At 41.3% G+C, this 19,368-nt stretch overlaps 1 long non-coding RNA gene across 2 annotated transcripts in view; it reads right to left on the bottom strand.

The window, feature by feature from the left end:
- The window catches only part of LOC125360419, a 60,953-nt gene that overhangs the window by 17,670 nt on the left and 23,915 nt on the right, over positions 1-19,368 (bottom strand). The gene's annotated exons all lie outside the window — the stretch shown is intronic.

Raw genomic sequence — 19,368 nt, 5'->3', positions numbered from 1 at the left:
CCTTACGAAGCTCTGACGTATCTCTATATCCCTTGAAATAACATGTTCCCAGTTCCCAGGAGGTGCTTAATATATGCTGACTAGATAACTGACTTGTTTAAGCCCATTAAATTTGTAGAAAAATGATTAAAAATGTCATCATTTGTCTTCAAATAATACATTGCTATTTATAGTATACTTCAAGGCTACTGGAATCCATCTCCAAGAATTCTATTTTCTATGTATTACATCACAGTTTTCTATTACATTTGAATTTTCATCAATAAGCAGACATACTAATTTCTAATCTTAAAAATTATTTCCATCCCTTTCTTCCCTCTTATTATTGCCTCAAGCATCTGATCTTTTTTTCAGAAAAAAAATCCCTCTAAATATTTTTCTATAGTTTTGTCTCTAACTCCACTAAGGAGTAAGGCAGTGGTGATAAGCCTGTATAGTTAATGAGGGCTTGGAAGCAGCAAAAATGGAAGATTGGAGACAAGGAGCTCTGGAGGAGATAGGTATGAACTTCAAAGAGTGGGCACAGAAAGTACAGATCTTTTTGCTTTAGCATCTACCAGAAAACACCTGCTGTTGGTGAGATCCTAAACAACCCTGTAGGCTGTAGAACTGCCCCAGTATTGTCACAATATGTTTCATACAACAAAGTACTGATGGCAGGGTTAAAGGTTTTCCTGGGCTCAACATCACAGGCTCTTGCACCACAGCTATGTCAGATGTTTCTACAGCTAAATACCAAACTGGGAAGCAACAGGGTGTATGTCTCAATACGATACCCCTGAAAAGATCAACTAGTGTCTTGGGATAAACCAATTAATTTCATTTTAAAGTAGCTTAACCCATCTTTGATACTTACTATAAATTAGAGTGTCACTTTTCTGTGTGAAATACATGTGACAGTATCTGCCCCAAGAGTTTATCAAATGTTTTATCCATATAGGATGTTGTGCAATCCTGCCAGACCAAAGAAGTCATGTTACCATATAACAGTATGAGACATTAAGTACATGTCTATGAATCTGTGGGTCCTCTACATATTGTGTTCCCCGGATTGCCAGCTTGATTAGAACTTTGAAAAGATGCTGATAGGGTGCACACTTGCAGACAACATCCCAAAGGGTGTTACTTGATCTTTCAGGATGTTTCACATACCCTAAGAGATACATAATATTTGATGAGTACTCCTGGCCAGGTATACTGCACAGGCTCAGGAGGAGACGCACAAATGAGGTTGGCTCCTCTCAGCATGACTCCTGTGATGTGTAGAATTTATATTTCCTACCCCCACAATTCTGGGTTCACTTAGATTAAATGTGATGGTTCTCAGAGCAGAAAAAGTATCTTCACTATAATTACAATGTTTCTCTGAATCCAGAACTGCAGCTAATGCGAGGTCATGTTCTACTCTTACATTAATTAAATGGTAGATGAAAAGTGAAAGAGCTCTACTGACAAGAGTAACTTCCACTGGCTACAATGAAGGGATATGATCGCTGCCACTGTCTGAGTCAGAAAAGAATTTGCAACTTGAAGATGCATTGGGGCATCTTTGGTGCTCCCACTTTCTATGAGTAGCAGGAAGCACATGAATGCAGTAAGTATGGGTTGACAAGGGCAAGGCAGCCAAGGCCTCGGTACTTTCAGAAGTGAAAATCCAAAATCTTCATCCAAAAAAGGAATCCAGAGGGGCTGACATTCTGTTCATGGGTATAGAAAACTGATACAGAAAGAAGGGTTAAAGGAAAGGAATGAAGAATATTCACCATTGTCTTGGAAACAGCAGTAAGAATTAGGTCAATGGCTTATTCCACTGAATCCTCCCATTCTTATTCCTTATCATTCTCCAAGAGAATACGCCCAGACCTCAGCTTTCTCCATTAATCAGTTGTTGGATATTTGAATACTACTACACTTTCTCTTAGCATATTCTTTCTTTCCTTTCTTTCTTTCTTTCTCTTTCTTTTTCCTTCCTCCCTTCCCTCCCTCCCTCCCTCCCTCCCTCCCTCCCTCCCTCCCTCCCTCCCTCCCTCCCTCCCTCCCTTCCTTCCTTCCTTCCTGTTCTGGGGCTTGAATTCAGGGCCTGGGCACTTTCCCTAAGCTTTTTTGCTCAAGGATAGTGCTCTACTGCTTGAGCCCCAGCTCTACTTCCAGCTTTTTGATGGTTTTGGAGTCTCAATGGAATTTCCTGCCTGGGCTGGCTTTGAACTGCTATTGCCAGATCTTGATGTCTTGAGTAGCTAAGATTATAATTGTGAGCCGCTGCTGCCTGGCCATATTCTACACTTTATTAGCATATATTCATAGTAAAAGGGGGTTTTTTATGACCATTTCCACAACTACATAAATTTCAATTACATTCATCCTCTTCCCCCCCTCTCCTTTTTCCCTTCCCCTTCCATTGTTTGAGTTTCATGGATAATGCTTTTATAAATATTCATCAAGTTTTCCTATAGACATAGGTTTCCAAATCTCTTTGGTAGTTATTGAGAATGGAATTGCTGAATGGTTTTGGTAACTATGCTTAATCATTTGAGCAACTGCTACACTATTTTCCAAAAGGGCTGAACTACCATACCATTCCCACGGCACTATTTCAGGGCTCCACTTTCTTCATAACCTTACAGACACTTGTTATTATCTGACTAGATTACAGCCATCCTAATGAGTATAAAGTGATGTCTCATGCGGACTTGGTTTTCACTTAATGGCTGTGTGGAACATCTCTTTTAAGTACATGCTGGTCATCTGAAGGGCTCTATTTTTTTTTTTTTCCTCCCAGTCCTGGGGCTTGAATTCTGGGCCTGGGCGCTGTCCCTGAGCTCTTCAGCTCAAGGCTAGCGCTCTACCACTTGAGCCACAGCGCCATTTCTGGTTTTCTGGTGGTTTTCTGGAGATATGAGGGTCATGGACTTTCCTGCCCAGGCTGGCTTTGAACCGAGATCCTCATATCTCAGACTCCGGAGTAGACAGGATGACGGGCTTGAGCACCGCCTGAAGGTCTCTTTGGGGGAACTTCTTAATCGTTGTATGTAGTGTTGTAGTGTGAAGTAAGGGCCCAGACCTGTTGCATTAGTTTTCCATTGCTTCTGTAGTAAGTTACTGTACACTTGGTAGGATTTGTTTCCTCATGTGCTCCAGCGTCTAGAGGCTTCCCACGTCACTCAGCTGCTGAGCTCCTTCGTCCGTCTCCAAATCCAGCAATGAAGTCTTTCTCACATCCTATCACTGCCTCACCCTTATTTTTTATTACCATTCTTTTTAGTGTTTTGAGGCCATATCTTGCTATTTAGGCTGGTCTCTACCTCATGATCCCAATGACTCAACTTCTGAGTGCTGGAATTACAGGCATGCACCATGTCTGGTTTGTCCACTTTCAAGACACTTGTGATTGCACTGGGTCTGCTCAGTTAATCTAGACTAACATCCCTATTTAACATCAGCTGACTGGCACCCTGGGTTCCAACTCCACCTTTATTCCCCCTTGCCATATTAGGTAGCACATTCACAGGCTTGGATTCCGAATATCTTAGGAAGAATACTATATTTTGTATCTGGCATGACTCCTAAAGACCCATATATTAAATAAAGGCTTGGTTGTCAATCTAATGGGATTGCACTAATGAGATGCAATAAACTCTTTAGGAGGTGGGCACTTATAGAAGGTAGCTGGGTCACTGGAGTGTGCCCTTGAATGAGATATTGGAAACTCAGCTCTTTTCTCTCTTTCTCTTCCCAGCGATCATGAGGTGAGCAGGTCTCCTCTACCACCAATTATCCCTATGATATGCAGTTCACCACAAACCCCAATGGCTAACCAAGGACTCTAATTTCCAAGATTGCGAGCCAGACCAAACCTTTCCTCTTTGTAAGCTAATGATATTTGTTACATCAAGGGAAAGCTAACTAACACACGGGCAATTATTTTGCTGACTGTACCTGTGACGTGGGTGCTATCGTTCACAATCCAATACCTAACACAGTTCTTGATTAGGTCATTAGTTATTTAGGGTAATCTTCAATGTCTTAAGACATTTTTTGGTTATTATGACTGGGAGAAAATGGTAACAGTATCTACTGAGTACATGGTAAACATTCTACAGTGTGCAGATCACCATTCCCCCTCCCCCCCAATAGCAAAGAATTACCTGGTCCAAAATATCAGTAGTACTTCCACTGAAGCACTCTCATAGAAGTATTTTCAAACTACGTTTGACACATGAAGAAAGTAAGTACCTTGACCACGATCTCTGCTACCAATTTACAGAGCCATCACTTGAACTCAGGTCTTTTTGCCTTGGATTGTGACACATTCTAATTGGCTTCATTGTAATACTATGTCGTGAACTGTTCTGTGGCAAATGGAAACCTAATATCTTCCTCCACAAATATATTCACACATAATCAAAGGAAGGTTTCTTTGGCCTCTATTCCTAGCTCCAGGGCCTAGGCCTTTGGAAACTGGCTGAAGTAGTTTTGTTCGGTAGTTTGAGCAGCTATACTTGTTTTGTGGAAGATTTTATTGAACTTAGTTCACTCAGGCATTACAGTAATGTAGAATAAATATATAAAGTAGCATTCACTCTCAGTGCTACAAACAGCAAAAGAACCAGGCAGAAGGTAAGATGTCATGTTGTCTTTTGCTTCCATTTCCCTTTTTACCTAGGTTCTGTTCCATTTATTAGAATTTCAGTGGCTGAGAATATTCAGAAATGTGTGTTTTTTATAAGGATAGATTTTAAAAGTAGGATGTTTACATTTAAGTGCTCACTAAACATGAGCCTTTGAAAGCCACATTTCAGAATACTTACACAGGAGATAAACTATGGATCAAAGCAAAACATGGGATTTATATAACTTGTGAAAAAAAACACTGCTTTAGCAGAATGTAGCACAAAGTGAATTTCCCAGTTATGGAATGTCTTTTTTACAATGTAGTTGCTGTTTTCCACAATCACATACATCACCAACAACCTGTTCACATCCGAACATTAAGATTCCATAACCCATCATATCATTAAACAAACACTGAAATTTATAACTGCAACATTGTTTTTTCTATAGCCATATGTTCCCTCAAGAATCAAGAATTCACTCAAACACAATTATGGCAGCTCACCTGTACAAATATCAGCATGAATTGAAGACTTTAATTAGATAACACTTTTAGCGTTCACGGGGTAAAGTTACATTTCAACATCAATAACAGTAATTCTTCTAATACATAAGTCTACATTGTGTTTACTTGGTTTAAATTTTTAACAGTTCAAATAAATTTTATTGCCTTGTAGAATTTAAAATTTCAGATAACCACAGTGCTACCAAAAGGGAAACAACATGAGCTAAATAGGGTACAACATGAATATAAAAAAGACTGTACATCTTTTAGAAAGTGGTTGCTATTGATTTAAGGCTCCTTAAAAATCCATTACCCTTCTGCCTTCATGAATTATACTAATTAGAAAATCTGCTTTCCAGAAGTTCCAAGAAGTCAATGACTCCCTCAAGATCACCCAGCTCCTAATACTGAGGCCAAGATCAAATTTCAGAACTATGGATTCTGAGCTCCTTGAGAAGAGAGCTCTTCCTAGTTCCTGTTCTACCTTGAGGGAAATACACAGAACCTGGCACAGAGTTATCTAATAAACTGAATTTTCAGCCTGCTACTCTGTCTGCTTAGCATGCTCTTGTATTGACTTTAGTTTGTGTTCAGAGCTAACACTCTACCCTTTGGCTAATTTCTTAGTCTATTTGATCCTCCTCCACAACCCCTGGACTTGCTTATAATCTAGGACCTAAAGGGAGTTTATTGGCCCCCTGAACTGCTGCTGGTCTGTGGTCTATTCCTATTGTTGAGTCTACTTGTAATACCTACTTTAAACATCACTCTGTAACAAACTTCAAATCTGACTTTGAGTCAGTTACCTAAATTCCTAGTTAAAGATGAAGATTAAAAAATACCTCTTGTACATAGGGTTCTGAAGGTTACCTGAAATAATTTGCACACAGTTCTCAACTCAGTACCTGGAAAATGATACGCTCTACTAAATTATGTTACTTCACTCATTATTATTACCATTATTTTGCTAGAATGTAAGTTCCTAAGCTGAGAGACCAAGTCTGTTGGGACACTTCTCTAACTTTGGACACAGTATATACTTAGTGAAAACTTGCTGTATAAATAAATAATAAAGCAGCCTGGTTTGCATCCAGGCTGAAGACAGCCATATTGTGTCCAGTGAATTCTGTCCTTGTATGTATTATTAGACTAAACATAAAACATGGACTTAAGATTACACAGCCATTTGATATATGCAAAATGCATAGACTCAAGACATAATACTTCAAATTGAGCATTATTTTTATGAAAGTAGAGTAAGAATAATCATAGCTCTAGCAATTGTCCTTGGGTGCGACGTTTGCTAAGTGCTTTCACATGCTTACCAAATGTTTTTCCATACATTACAGAATTTATCAAATGAACCAAAAATGTGTATGGTGAACTAAGAAATAGCTAGATTCTAAAGTGGAGGTGGTCTCATTTTGGTATAAAAGAAGAATTATGTGCAAGTTTAATTTAAGGAATTAAAAAGCTTAATGCACAAGATATTTCTCCAACCCAAATAACACTATGTGCGAATTCCTTTGGCATAGTTAAGATAATAGATATGATTTTGTCAGCTCTTCCTTTACAATGGCATTACTTCCTGAATTACTGATAACTGAGGCCAAAGGCATGGAATATTTTTAAAAGACTTATACCACACCTCAAATGGTTCAAGATTGCTTACTATAACATAAACAGGAGATTGCCAATAAAAATGGAACAGAAATCATTGTAAAAAAAAAGTGCAAAAACAGGGCACAGGCTTCAAAGAATTCAAGTTGTATACTGAGTTTATTGTAATGTCTCGGCAAATACAGTAGAGATTGGAAGCATTGTGTAAAACATGTCTATATTTTCTGACCAAGACAAAGCAAACACGTTGGTTTGCAAACACATACTTTCTCCTGGGAACAAGTACTGCTAGAAAGACTGCCAAAACTCTTCTGATTTGAATTCTCCTTACTGCTGACTATTCTTTCTCATGGGTAAGAGGTCAGGTGAAGAATTTAGAGCCTTCCCACCTACTTAGGATTCCTGTCACTGACCACACTGATCTTGAAAACAAGATTCCTGGTTGTGCTGGGAGGTTTAGTACAGCCTTGTTTATGGTCATTTGGGTAAATGCTCAGAAGTGGGATTGATGGGTCACAGGAGATCTCTATGTTTAGTCTTTTGAGGAACCTCCATACTGCTTTCCAGAGGGGCTGAACAAGTTTGCACTCCCACCAACTGTGTAGTAACATCTGTTGTTATTAGATTTCTCGATAAAGGCCATTCTAACGGGTACGGTGGAATCCCAATGTTTTGATTTGCGTATCTTTTATAGCCAAGGATGTCGAGTATTTCTTCTTGTATCTCTTGGCCATTCTTATTTCCTCTCCAGAAAAGTCTCTAAGTCTTTAGGCTACTTGTTAATGGGGTGGTTGTTTCTTTGGGGATTTGTTTTGGGGTAATTTAATTTTTTTGAGATGTAAGTATATTTTAGATATGAAGCTCTTGTCTGTTGTATGCCTTGTGAAAATCTTCTCCCAGTCCTTGGGCTTTCTATTTATCTTGCGAGCTATGTCCTTTGCCATGCAGAAGCTACGACTTTTTTTTTTTTTTTTTGCCAGTCCTGGGGCTTGGACTCAGGGCCTGAACACCGTCCCTGGCTTCTTTTTGCTCAAGGCTAGCACTCTACCACTTGAGCCACAGCGCCACCTCTGGCCGTTTTCTGTATATGTGGTACTGGGGAATTGAACCCAGGGCTTCATGTATACAAGGCAAGCACTCTTGCCACTAGGCCATATCCCCAGCCCCCATTTATCCAACTTTGATTTGTTGTGATTCTGGGTCTTTATTAAGGAAGTTACAACCTGTGCCAATTAGCTCTATAGATATTCTTAACAGAGGATCTCAATAACCCAACTGCTAAGCACATAGGACCATATATCATGAAGTTTATCAACATGAACTCCAAGAAATGGAAACAAGAGGTTCTTATTATGTCCTATATGTATTTAGTTGCATTTTTTTTTGTTTACTTGAGTCTCTTAGTTTTCTGTACCATGTGTCTTGTATATAAGTTTACTCAATCTGTGAAAGGGAAAGGGAATCATAGAAATAGCAAGACAAAGGATGAAATAATGCAGCACAGCTACTCACTTGACAGTACACTGGAAATTAGGTCTATGATGTGTGGGAGAAGGGACTAGGGAGGGGTATGGGGGGAGAAAATGAGGGATGGGGTAACAGTGTTTAAAAACATGTTCTCGAGGGAAGATGGCGCCGTCACAATAGGGAGGCAACCCAACTCGCTCCAGCTGAATAGTGAGTTGGGAACTCCAGCACCCAACACCCCATCAAGAATCCAGCAAACCTTGGGCTGGGGATATGGCCTAGTGGCAAGAGTGCTTGCCTCGTATACTTGAAGCCCTGGGTTCAATTCCCCAGCACCACATATACAGAAAATGGCCAGAAGTGGTGCTGTGACTCAAGAGTGCTAGCCTTGAGCAAAAAGAAGCCAGGGACAGTGCTCAGGCCCTGAGTCCAAGCCCCAGGACTGGCAAAGAAATAAAAAAAAGAATCCAGCAAACCCAACAACCAGAAGCAACAGAGAAACACAGAAAACAAAAAAGAACAAAAAAAGAAGAGCCTATAACCTGCACGGAGCTGGAAAATCTCCGGGGTACCCTCCCCCCACCCGCCAACCCTGGCCCAAACAGGACCAGGCTGGGAAAGGGGACCCGGTGCCAGCAAACCAACATGCGAAAAGTCACGCCAGGAGCGCAGAGACCAGACAGCAGGAGCTCCACAGACTCCAGACTGAGCGCAGACCGACCGAGACAGTCGATGGCGCGGGACTGGAGTTGCAGGACCGAACGGCCGGGATCAGACGTAAACAGCAGGGGAACCCACAGTGCAGATGGGGAGAGCCGGGACCACCACCACCAAACGACGGGTCGCCACACCCCAGCACTCCAGCCCCGAAAAGCCCACAGTAGCGCGGGGCAGGCACACACAATCCATGACCAGTAAGTTCCCCATTACCCCCCCCCACCATGGGAGACCAGCTCTAGCAGAGACCCAAAACCTACAAAGAAGCTAGAGCTTCCTCCCTCCCCCTCCCTGCCCCTAGGAAACAAAGGAGCCCCATATCTGGCGGCTCTAGAACCCTACAGCCTCTGGGAGGACATGGGAACTAACAGAGGCAGAGCAGAGCCCAACAAAGGGACCAGGAAACATCTTAGACAGGCATCCCCCCCAAAGCCCCAGCTGGGGAGCCTGAACCTGGCTGCACCGGCCCTGCCCCCTCCCCAGCAGGGGCCCAGGGACTGGTAGGCATTGGAAGCCCCACCTGAGGTGCCTGGGCCTCGTGGACTTTTTTTTTTTTTTTTTGGCCAGTCCTGGGCCTTGGACTCAGGGCCCGAGCACCGTTCCTGGCTTCTTCCCGCTCAAGGCTAGCACTCTGCCACTTGAGCCACAGCGCCGCTTCTGGCCGTTTTCTGTATATGTGGTGCTGGGGAATCGAACCTAGGGCCTCGTGTATCCGAGGCAGGCACTCTTGCCACTAGGCCATATCCCCAGCCCCGCTCGTGGACTTTTTGAACAACAGTCACAGGCTCGCTGGAGGGCAATACCAGCAGAGCAGGGACACCCGGGCCCGATCACAAGCCCCCCTCACAGCGGAGGCGCAGAGAGTCTGTGGGCACCAACCCGCGCCCGGAAACTTGACCCTACCGGGGCCCACCCATACCGCCCCCCACAGCAAACTGGTGAGAGGGCACAAGCACCCTCCAACAGCTCGGGCAGCACGTCCCTAAAGGAAGCACTAGAGTGCACACGCATATTCTCCCCAGAGGGCCAGCGTGGGCCAGCGTGCTAGACCTCTAACAGGAGGATCTCCTGTCCAAACCCCCGTGGGAGCGTACAAACAGGCAAGCTGCAACATCCGCTCTGATAGGTGTATTCCACACAGGCGGGCAGGGCCCCACAGTGGCAGCACCCGCTGATAGGTGCATTCCCTACAGGTGGGCAGAGCCCCCCAGCGGCAGCGCCCGCTCTGATAGGTGCACTCCGCACAGGTGGGCAGAGCCCCCCAGCGACAGCGCCTGCTCTGATAGGCGCATTCTGCACAGGTGGGCGGGCCGCCCCTCAACAGCAACACCTGCTCCAACAGGAGCAATACACACAGGTGGACAAGCCGCCTCTCAGTGGCAAATCTCAATCTGAGAGGGGAGCTCCTCTGACCAAGATACCGAGTGGAAAAAAGAACCAAAGAAAAGCCTCCACACCACGCTGAATCAGCGACCAGCAAACCCCCACCAGGGACACGCTAGGGTCAGCACAACACAGCAGCAGGACACTATACCGCAGAGAAAGACACAGAACCTACCCACCCCCAAGTGCAGTGAGGGTGACCACCCTGGCAACAACCAAGACGGTCACGCTCACCCATTGGGCAGTAAGGTTCAACAGCCAAACTCAAATCCAGAGCCAGGACACAAACAAGTCTCCAATGACGGACCAGCAGGAACCAGCACAAAGCCAACCCAAGGAAGCTACCTACAGATCTCCAGATGCACAAATCACCAAGAAATATTACAAATTACATGAAAGGGCAAGCCAACTCGCCAGCTCCAAAAAGCAGTACGACTGAAGAGGAGATGGAAAATAAAAAAACAACTGAGACTTTGATAGCAGAAATGATGGAAAGCCTCAGAAACGAAATCAGAAAACAATTCCAGGAGTTCAGAGTGGAAGTCTCGAAGGACCTTCAGGAAGTAAAGAAAGAAATGGAAGCAAAAATGGATACAGTGCACACCTCCGTTAAAGAAGACCTGAACATCCTGAGAAGCGAAATGCATGAAAAAATAGATTTAAAATACAACTTTTTAAACGAAGAAATTTCCATGATCAGAGCTGATCTGGCAACCATAAATAGCTCCCTGACATCCATAAACTCCACGCTTGAATCCACAGCACTAAGAATTGACCATATTGAATCGCAAATCTCTCTCTTGGACGATGATGCAGCCGATAAGGACCAGAAAATTACCACACTCCAAGAAATGGTACAACTGCAGGGCAGACTAATCCAGGAGCTAGTAGACAAAGATAAGAGATATACTCTGCGCATAATTGGAATAGTAGAAGGAGCTGAATACCAGAGCAGAGGGCTTCAACATATTTTCAATAAAGTGATTGCAGAAAACTTCCCCAATCTCACAAGGGACCTCACCCAGGTAACCGAAGCCTATAGGAAGCCTGGCAGACCAGATCCTAGAAAATCCTCGTCCAGGCACATGATAATCAAGACTTCAGATCTCAAGAATAAAGAGCAAATTTTGAATGCAGCCAAAGCAAAGAAAGAGATTTATTATAATGGGAAAATGATCCGAATAACAGCAGACCTCTCCACACAAATCTACCACGCACAAAGAGAGTGGAAGAACACAATCCAAGTCCTACAGGCCAACAATTGCCAACCCAGAATCAGATATCCAGTGAAACTAGAATTCATATTCGGGGAAAAAACCAGATCTTTCCATAGCAAAGAGGATCTAAAGGAGTATGTGAAGCCTTACAGCAAATTCTAAGAGGGGAACCCCACCCAACAGAAATTGTACAGGCAATTGTACAGACAAATTCTGTGTCTACAGAAACAGAAAGAAACTACAATAGCCAGAGCCCAACAGAAGGAGTAGCTCATAAAGACAAGAAAAAAAAAGAGAGGAAAAACAGACTAACAGGAAAATGGAAGGGGAAAAAACACTCGTATTCTTGTTCTCTTTGAATATAAATGGTATAAACTCTCCAATAAAGAGGAGCAGACTGAAAGAGTGGATCTGTGAACAAAAAGTGGCCATCTGTTGACTTCAAGAGACCCATCTTACAGCAAGGGATAAAAACAGGATCCGAATGAAAGGATGGAGCAAGATCTTCCAAGCAAATGGCCAAAATGGCAGGAGTAGCCATCCTGATTTCAGACAAGCTGGACTTCCCATTAAAATCAACTAAAAAAGACAAAGAAGGACACTACATTTTAATAGAAGGAAAAATCCAGAAACAAGACATCACGGTGATAAATGTATACTCACCGAACAAAAGAGGCCCTACATTTGTCAAACAAATTCTCACAGAACTACAGAACAAGATAGACCCAAACACAATCATAGTGGGTGACTTTAATACCCCTCTCTCTCCAAGAGACAGATCCAACACCCAGAGGATTAGCAAGGGAGCTGAGGACCTAAGTAACACCATATTCCAAATGGATCTGACAGATCTATACAGAATCTTTCACCCTACAGAGACCCAATACACCTTCTTCTCAGCAGCCCATGGATCATACTCCAAAATAGACCATGTCATAGCCCACACAAAGAACCTCAGCAAATACAAAAGTATTAACGTCATTCCATGTATTATATCTGACCACAGTGGAATAAAGGTAACCCTCAATAACAAAGGTTACCACAGAGTCTATACATATTCATGGAGGCTAAACCCTCACTGTTATCTAACACTTGGGCCACAGACCAAATTAAGGATGAAACTAACGAATTCATAAGCCACAATGACAATGAAAACACATCACAAAGAAACCTATCGGATACAGCTAAGGCAGTACTGAGGGGCAAGATCATTGCCCTCAGCACTCACATTAAAAGAATGGAAGCAGAGCAGGTGAATAACCTCACGATGAAACTAAAACAACTGGAGAAACAAGAAATGATCGAATCTAAAATGACTAGGAGGCAAGAGATCACAAAGATCAAAGAAGAGATAAATCTGATTGAAAATAGAAAAGACCATTCAACAAATAAATAAGACTAAAAGCTGGTTCTTTGATAAAATAAATAAAATTGACAGACCCCTCGCAAGACTTACAAAAAAAAAACAGAAAAGAAGAGACTCATATACGTAAAATCAGGGACTCTACCGGAAAAATTACAACAAATACACACGATATTCAAACAATCATAAGGAACTATTTCCAGAACCTCTAATCACTAAAAAACAATAATTTTACAGAAATGGATCAATTCTTAGAGAAGTATAAACTGCCCAAACTGAACCAAGAAGAAATAAATCAACTAAATAAACCAATAACTTACAGCGAGATACAGGGGGAAATCAAGAGCCTCCCAACAAAGAAAATCCCAGGTCCAGATGGATTCACCAACAAATTCTATAAAATCTTTAGTGAGGAGCTAATACCAATACTCCTCAAACTCTTCCCTGAAATAGAAACAGAGGTAGAAATCCCAAACTCATTCTATGAAGCTAATATTATACTCATCCCCAAACTAGGCAAAGACCCAACAAAAAAGAGAACTACAGACCAATATCACTAATGAACACAGATGCAAAGCTCTTCAATACAATATTAGCTAATAGGATCCAGAAACTGATCAGGAAAATTATACATCATGACCAAGTAGGCTTCATCCCACAGTCACAAGGATGGTTCAACATCCATAAATCAATCAATGTAATTCACCACATCAACAGAACTAAAATCAAGAATCACATTGTTATCTCAGTCGATGCACAAAAAGCCTTTGACAAAATACAACATCCATATTTATTAAAAGCTCTGGAGAGAACAGGAATAGATGGAATATTCCTCAAAACAATAAAAGCCATATAAAACAGACCAACTGCTAATATTGTATTAAATGGGGAGAAAGTAAAATCATTCCCCCTAAACTCAGGAAAAAGACAAGGATGCCCACTCTCCCCACTTCTGTTCAACATAGTGCTAGAATCCCTAGCCATAGCAATAAGGCAAGAGGAGGACATCAAAGGGATCCACATCGGCAAGGAAGAAATCAAGCTATCCCTATTCGAAGATGACATGATCTTATATCTGAAGGACCCCAAAAACTCAGTCCCCAAACTCCTACACCTAATAAACCATTTTGGCAAAATAGCAGGATACAAAATCAACCCACAAAAGTCAGCAGCTTTTCTGTATACCAGCAATGTACAAGCAGAAAAGGAAATTATGGAAATAATTCCATTTACAGTAGCCAAAAAGAGAATAAAGTACCTAGGGATCAACCTAACCAAAGATGTGATGGACCTATTTAATGGAAAACTATAAAAATATAATAATGGAAATCAAAGACACAAGGAGATGGAAAGACCTCCCATGCTCATGGGTAGGCAGAATCGATATAGTGAAAATGGCCATATTGCCCAAATTGTTATACAAATTCAATGCAATACCTATCAAAATCCCAGCCACATTCTTCACTGAAATAGAGAAAACAATCCATAAATTCATATGGAACAGCAAAAAACCTAGAATAGCCAAAGCAATTCTAGGCAAAAAAAATAGTACAGGAGGTATCACAATACCAGACTTCAAGCTCTACTACAAGGCCATCATAACAAAAACATCCTGGTATTGGTATAAAAACAGACCTGAAGACCAATGGATTAGAATTGAAGATCCAGAAATAAAACCCCACTCTTACAGTCAGCTGATAGTCAACAAAGGAGCTAAAGACATACAATGGAATAAACAGAGCCTCTTCAACTACTGGTGCTGGAAAAACTGGGCAGCCATATGCAGAAAACTCAATGTAGACCCTAGCCTATCACCATGCACCAAGATCAACTCAAAATGGATCAAGGACCTCAATATCAGACCTGAATCCTTGAAACTACTGAAAGACAGAGTAGGAAAGACACTAGAACTTATAGGCACAGGAAGGAACTTCCTAAATAGAGTCCCAGGGACACAACAGATAAGGGACTCGACAAATGGGACTACTACAAAATAAAAAGTTTCTGCCCAGCTAAGGACATAGCCTCCAAAATAGAAAGACAGCCAACGATATGGGAAAGGATATTTACCAGCACAGCAACAGACAAAGGCCTAATATCTGTCATCTACAAAGAACTCAAAAAACTAAGCCCCTCCAAGCCCAGTAAACCAATTAGGAAATGGGCAAAGGAGCTAAAGAGAGACTTCACAAGAGAAGAGATAAAAATGGCAAAGAAACATATGAGGAAATGTTCAACATCCCTGGCAGTAAAGGAAATGCAAATAAAAACAACCCTGAGATACCACCTCACTCCAGTTAGAATGGCCTATACTCTGAACTCAGGCAACAACAAATGCTGGAGGGGGTGTGGGGAAAGAGGAACCCTTCTCCATTGTTGGTGGGAGTGCAAATTAGTACAACCACTTTGAAGAACAGTATGGAGGTTCCTCAAAAAGCTCAACATAGACCTACCCTATGCCCTAGCCATACCACTCCTAGGCACCTATCCTGAACAACAGGTCCCAAGATATCAAAAAGACATCTGCACTTCCATGTTTATCGCTACACAATTCACAATAGCCAAAATATGGAAACAACCCAAATGCCCCTCCACAGATGAATGGTTCCAAAAAATATGGCACCTATACACAATGGAATACTACATAGCAATTAGAAATGGTGAAATATTGGTATTCGCAGGGAAATGGTCACAACTTGAACAAATAATGTTGAGCGTGACAAGCCTAGAACACAGAAAACAAAGGGGCATGATCTCCTTGATATATGACTGTTAAGGTGGGGGAAGGGGGAGAGAGTAGAGACCAGGTCTGCAAAACCAAAAACTTCTTGTTAAATGGTATTTCCCACAGGTTTGGGTCAGCGATCCTACATTATGTAACTAAAACCAAACAACTACTCAACATATAAAGGTCAAAAATTGACCTCTCAGTGGAGTACAATAGCTCAAAAGCTATGTATGTACGTTCATATAAGACTACTGTTGACATATTGTCTAATGTCGACATTACATTTAAAGTCCTAGGCGAATTTTCTTTGGCGTAGGCCACGTGGCTACTGTATATGTTCTTGGTATATTGGGTATTGTATATATGTCTGCCTGACCTAGGGAAGGGAAGGAAAAACAGGGTGTAAGATATCACAAGAAATATACACACTTCCCTACTATGTAACTGTACCCCTTTTGTACAACACCTTGTCAAAAAAATTGTTTAATTAATAAATTATAAAAACAAACAAACAAACAAAAACATGTTCTCATTACCTGTTTATGTAGCTGTAACCCCTGGTTATCATCTTTTCAATAAAGATTTATTTTTAAGATTCCTGCTTGTGCCAAGCAACTCAGACCCTTCCTACACATGCCATGGAAAATCTTAAACTGGGCAAAAATTCAGGTACTAAAATGAGATACAACAAAAATGTAGCAGTTCTATGGGGAATGCTGTATTATGAAAAAATAACAATAGTTTGGAGATGACACTTATGCTGGGTGCCATGGTTAAGAAAGCTATCATATGGATCTTGAATATCTCCTAAAAAGCCCCCAAATGAGATCCCCTGAAACTATTGGAAGGTGGTGGAACCTTTAAATGGAGCTGAGAAGTACGTTCGGTCACTGGGGAGTCAGGCCCTAGCGAGAATAGTTAACAGTTCACCCTCTTCCTCTTTTTATCCTAGCTGTCACAAAGTGCAATTTCCTCCACACGTGTTCCCACCATGATAGCCTGCCCCCAAACAGGCCTGAAAGCAATGAGGCCAATTAATTATAGACTGAAACCTCCAAAACTATGAGCCCAAATTATCCTTTCCTCTTACGGTGATTATCTTGGGCATTATTTAACAAAGATGACTATTCAGAAAAGTACAGAGGGTTATAAAAGTGTCCAACAGGGGACCCTGACCTTGGGTGGAGGGGGGTCAAGAAAAGCCTCTGGAGGAAGTAAGATTAAGATTGAGACTTAGGAATGAGAGAATAAATGCTGGATGATTCAAGAGGAGAGAGGGAGCAATAGAGGCCAAGAAAATATCCTGTGTAGAGGACCACAGCTTATTCGAGGAAATGATGAGAAAATACTTGCTTTAGTTCTCTCAAATATACATCTAGAATTTCTGAATCATAGAGTAATGCTATGCTTAATTTTTTTTGAGGAGCCACCATACTTCATTGTCTGTACTAGTTTATAATCTTGATCTTCTCCTCTTGAATGAAGAAAACCCATGCTTTACACTATGGAGTCATTTTTTTGAAAGATGCTATGGAACTGTAGCTCCCTCCAAAGATATAGTACATTTTTCGGATGGCTGAGTATCCAGTAGCAAGATACATATATAACGGAACAGAGACCGGCCTGAAGTTTATGGGGTACAACACTGTGGAGCCCTGTAGGTCACTCTTCTAAGGTTTCGATCACAATGCCTTGTACATTGATAGTTACCAGTAGTCTCTGACAATGCCAGCAGTAATAAGGTGGGTAAGATCTACATGGTTTCACTCAGTCACATTAGAGAAGTCTGAATGCCACCCCCCCCCGCAAGATCAACCCAGCTGACTTCAGACTACAACAACCAACATGAGTTTTAAAGAACGTTACCTTGTCTCCTTAAGTGTCTAAATGACTGCAGAAACTAGAGTCCCCAAGTATTAGCCATTAACAGTTAAGTTTCTCACCTTAATTCCAGTTCTGACTCATTGCTTTACGCGTGTTGGCAAACCTATAGCTGCTCTGAACTTCAGCTTTTTTGTTTAAGGAACTGAGATAACTTTTGCCTCACCTAGTTATTGTGAGGATTAAGAAAGGAAAGCACTTTGTAAAGATAAATGCTCAATGTTGATAGTTTTATGATTCTGAGTCATGTTGTGTTTTCCTTCGTGAAATTCCTAAATAATTACTGGTTCCAAATGGTTTCAGAATACCTTCTTTCTCATGTATGAGAGCAGGTTAGGGTAACATAATAAGTTTACATAGGAAAACGTTCTTGAAATCAAATGTCAGTCCTGGAATGACTGACCCTCAGTTTCTCCATCTGTTAAATGGCACCAGTAATTTAGACTTTACTATAATCGTTAGTAATAGCAGCAATAGTAGTATTAATAGTAGCATTATTATTGGTGGCAGTCCAGGTGATTGAACTCTGGGTCTCGAGCTTGCAAGGTAGGCATTCTACCACGTGGACCACATCTCCAGGCACTTTACATTTGGATTGATTTATTTATCTATCTATCTATCTATCTATCTATCTATCTATCTATCTATCTATCTATCTATCTATCTATCTATCTATCTATCTATCTATTTATTTTGGCCAGTCCTGGGCATTGGACTCAGGGCCTGAGCACTGTCCCTGGCTTCCTTTTGCTCAAGGCTAGCACTCTGCCACTTGAGCCACAGCGCCACTTCTGGCCATTTTCTGTATATGTGGTGCTGGGGAATCGAACCCAGGGCTTCAAGTATACAAGGCAAGCGCTCTTGCCACTAGGCCATATCCCCAGCCCTTAAATATAGGTCTTACAGTGAATGAAACTTCCAAAAAATTGTAAGTGAAGTACAATATTTTCTCAAAAATTTTTGATATAATATTTTAAGTATATTTTATTATCTTTAAGTAGTTGTACAAAGGAATTGTACAAAATAGTTTATGAATTCAATGAATCTTGATCAACTAACCCAACATTGTAGCCCATCCTTCCCAGCCCCTGCTTTCCCTTAATTTTGTAGGATATACACTGAAATTTTTATGAGTACAATCATAAAATGAAGAATAAATACTTTTACACATTTTATTAAAATTATTTTAAATATTTTAAAATATTTTTTGCATATGCAGAAAAAGATGACAGATATAACTATCCATAAACTAATTCTGTAAGGGGTATATTGTATTCCTTTACAGTTTGAACAAATTTGTCTTTTAGTTTTTTAGGGAGATTTTTAGGTAAAAAATGGGAGCAGGCTACAGATCAAACATACTCTTAAAGTCTCAACCCAGTCATTGCAATTAATCAGCTATATAATGTCTGTGAATGTTATTTTGTAGAATATAAACTTAAAACATACTTCAGGAAAGAGGTCTAACTGAAAAAGGGCAAAAATTCAACAAGTAGTGCTCTTCCTACAACATCACCGTTTCATTCATGGAGTTTTCAGCTATATGTTCAGGATACATAGGATCAGAGAATCTCAGGTCCTAAAAGGATAACAAGGGATGCAAATTCGACACAAGACTCCACATCAGCAAAGTGCCTTTGCTTGTCCCAGAACTTCAGGCCTTTGAAATGAAGAATAAGCATTAACTAATCATCAGAGCAAGAATCTACAGAAGAGCAACCTCACTTTTCCCCTGCCCCGCCCCCCAAGGAACTGGTTCTAGGCCACTGTAATAATCTATAGCTCTACATGCTTCGAACATCTAGTTACACTTTCTAAGGAGCTGAATTTTATAAATGTGCTTGAGATGAGAATCACGCTTCCCTGGACAGAGCCC

Source organism: Perognathus longimembris, chromosome 12, assembly GCF_023159225.1.
Source record: "Perognathus longimembris pacificus isolate PPM17 chromosome 12, ASM2315922v1, whole genome shotgun sequence".
Taxonomy (NCBI): Eukaryota; Metazoa; Chordata; class Mammalia; order Rodentia; family Heteromyidae; genus Perognathus; species Perognathus longimembris.
The sequence above is the reverse complement of the archived record's forward strand: the minus strand, read 5'-3'. Positions and strand labels throughout refer to the sequence as shown.